Here is a 3,744-nt window from a genome sequence, read left to right as displayed (position 1 = left end):
GTCTCCCCTAACAGTAATAGTGAAGAAGTTTTAATCCAAGTTCAGTTCAGTTCAGTTCAGTCGCTCAGTCCTGTCCGACTCTTTGCGACGCCATGAACCACAGCACACCAGGCCTCCCTGTCCATCATCAACTCCCGGAGTTCACCCAAACCCATGTCCATTGAGTCAGTGATGCCATCCAACCACCTCATTCTCTGTCGTCCCTTTCTCCTCCTGCCCCCAATCTTTCCCAGCATCAGGGTCTTTTCCAATGAGTCAGCTCTTTGCATCAGGTGGCCAAAGTATTGGAGTTTCAGCTTCAGCATCAGTCCTTCCAATGAACACCCAGGACTGATCTCCTTCAGAATGGACTGGTTGGATCTCCTTGCAGTCCAAGGGACTCTCAAGAGTCTTCTCCAACACCACAGTTCAAAGGCATCAATTCTTCAGTGCTCTGCTTTCTTTATAGTCCAACTCTCACATCCATACATGACTACCAGAAAAACCTTAGCTTTTACTAGATGGGCCTTTGTTGGCAAAGTAATGTCTCTGCTTTTGAATATGCTGTCTAGGTTGGTCATAACTTTCTTTCCAAGGAGTAAGCGTCTTTTAATTTCATGGCTGCAGTCACCATCTGCAGTGATTTTTGAGCCCAGAAAAATAAAGTCAGCCGCTGTTTCCACTATTACCTTCTATTTGCCATGAAGTGATGGGAACGGATGCCATGATCTTCGTTTTCTGAATGTTGAGCTTTAAGCCAACTTTCACTTTCCTCAAGAGGCTCAAGGGTGGTGTCATCTGCATATCTAAGGTTATTGATATTTCTCCCGGCAATCTTGATTCCAGCTTGTGCTTCTTCCAGCCCAGCATTTCTCATGATGTACTCTGCATATAAGTTAAATAAGCAGGGTGACAATATACAACCTTGACGTACTCCTTTTCCTATTTGGAACCAGTCTGTTGTTCCATGTCCAGTTCTAACTGTTGCTTCCTGACCTGCATACAGGTTTCTCAAGAGGCAGGTCAGGTGGTCTGGTATTCCTATTTCTTTCAGAATTTTCCACAGTTTTATGTGATCCACACAGTCAAAGGCTTTGGCATAGTCAATAAAGCAGAAATAGATGTTTTTCTGGAATTCTCTTGCTTTTTGATGATCCATCAGATGTTGGCAATTTGATCTCTGGTTCCTCTGCCTTTTCTAAAACCAGATTGAACATCTGGAAGTTCATGGTTCACATATTTAAGCCAAGGGTACATGCATAGTCATGAAGGAGCTTTAGCAAAATGAATTCAGCATAGGATTGAGGCAAAATTCAACAGAATCCATGATTTAGTTGATTGAAATCAAGAGGATCAGAAAATAAACTTTATTTTTTGCAGAAGTTTTAAAGCAAGTTCCCATATTCCCCCTGCCCCAGCATGTGCACAGCCTCCCCCACTATTGACGTCTTGAATCAGAGTGGTACGTTTATTATAGTCTATGAACAATCTATATTGTTCGTAGTCACCCAAAGTTCATTTCAGTATCATCTAGGAAAAAGTAGCCTCACTGCCTTAGAAACCATCTGTGCTCTGTGCTCTGACTATTTATTCCTCCCTCTCCCACAACCTCTAGAACCACTTTTTGTCCATTTTTCACTGTGTACATAGTTTTGCCTTTTCCAGATGTCATATAGATGAAATCATACATCATCTAGTCTTTTTAGATTGACTTCTTTCACTTAGTAATATGCATATAAAGTTTCCTCTGTCTTTTCATGACTTGACAGCTCATTATTTTTTAGTGCTGAATAATATTCTCTTGTCCAGATATACTGTGGTCTCTTTATCCAGTCACCTCCTAAAGGACATCTTGGTTCCTCCCAAGTTTGGGCAGTTATGAGCAGAGCTGCTATAAACATCAGTGTTCAAGTGTTTGTGTGGACATCGTTTTCAACTCATTTGGTTAAATGCCAGAGAACCTGATTGCTGGATTGTATGGTAAGATGTTTAGCTTTTGTGAGAAAGTGCCAAACCCTCTTCTAAAGTGGCTGTGTCATTCATTTTACATTTCACTTCCCATTGCTCCACATCCTCATCAGTTTTTCATGTTGTCAGTGTTTTGGGTTTTGGCCATTCTAATACATGTGTAATGGTATCTAATTGCTTTAATTTTAATTTCCTGTATGACATATGGCGTGTAATATCTTTTCAAATGCTTATTTGCCTCTACATATCTTCTTGGTGAGGTGTCTGCAAGTCTTTGGCATTTTTTAGATAGAATATTTGTTTTCTTATTCCTGACTTTAGGAATTCTTTACATATCTTATATAACAGCCATTTATCAGATATATCTTTTGCAAACATATTTTTTCCAGTCTGCGGCTTACCTGCTCTTTCTCTTGAAATTGTCTTTTACAGAGCAAATTTTTTTTTTAAACTGTAATGAGTCCCAGGTTATCATTTATTTCTTCCTTTGATCATACCTTTGGTGTTGTATCTCAAAGTCATTGGCATACTCAAGGTCATCTAGATTTTCTCCTACATTATCTTCTGGGGATCTTATAGTTTTGTGTTTTGCAGTAGGTCAGTAACCTATTTTCAGTTAATTTTTGTGAAGGATATGAAGTCTGTGTCTTCAGGCTCTACTACAAAGCCACAGTTATCAAGACAGTATGGTACTGGCACAAAGACAGAAATATAGATCAATGGAACAAAATAGAAAGCCCAGAGATAAATCCACGCACATATGGACACCTTATCTTTGACAAAGGAGGCAAGAATATACAATGGATTAAAGACAATCTCTTTAACAAGTGGTGCTGGGAACTCTGGCCAACCACTTGTAAAAGAATGAAACTAGAACATTTTCTAACACCATACACAAAAATAAACTCAAAATGGATTAAAGATCTCAACATAAGACCAGAAACTATAAAACTCCTAGAGGAGAACATAGGCAAAACACTCTCTGACATACATCACAGCAGGATCCTCTATGACCCACCTCCCAGAATATTGGAAAGAAAAGCAAAAATAAATAAATGGGACCTAATTAACCTTAAAAGCTTCTGCAAATCAAAGGAAACTATTAGCAAGGTGAAAAGACAGCCTACAGAATGGGAGAAGATAATAGCAAATGAAGCAACCGACAAACAACTAATCTCGAGAATATACAAGCAACTCCTACAGCTCAACTCCAGAAAAATAAATGACCCAATCAAAAAATGGGCCAAAGAACTAAATAGACATTTCTCCAAAGAAGACATACAGATGGCTAACAAACACATGAAAAGATGCTCAACATCACTCATTATCAGAGAAATGCAAATCAAAACCACTATGAGGTACCATTTCACACCAGTCAGAATGGCTGCGATCCAAAAGTCTACAAATAATAAATGCTGGAGAGGGTGTGGAGAAAAGGGAACCCTCTTACACTGTTGGTGGGAATGCAAACTAGTACAGCCACTATGGAGAACAGTGTGGAGATTCCTTAAAAAACTGGAAATAGACTTGCCTTATGGTCCAGCAATCCCACTGCTGGGCATACACACTGAGGAAACCAGAAGGGAAAGAGACACGTGTACCCCACTGTTCATCGCAGCACTGTTTATAATAGCCAGGACATGGAAGCAACCTAGATGTCCATCAGCAGATGAATGGATAAGAAAGCTGAGGTACATATACACAATGGAGTATTATTCAGCCATTAAAAAGAATACATTTGAATCAGTTCTAATGAGGTGGATGAAACTGGAGCCTATTATACAGAGTGAAGTAAGC

This window comes from Bubalus bubalis, chromosome 4 (genome assembly GCF_019923935.1).
Source record: "Bubalus bubalis isolate 160015118507 breed Murrah chromosome 4, NDDB_SH_1, whole genome shotgun sequence".
NCBI classification, from domain to species: Eukaryota; Metazoa; Chordata; class Mammalia; order Artiodactyla; family Bovidae; genus Bubalus; species Bubalus bubalis.
This window is presented reverse-complemented; position numbering follows the sequence as displayed.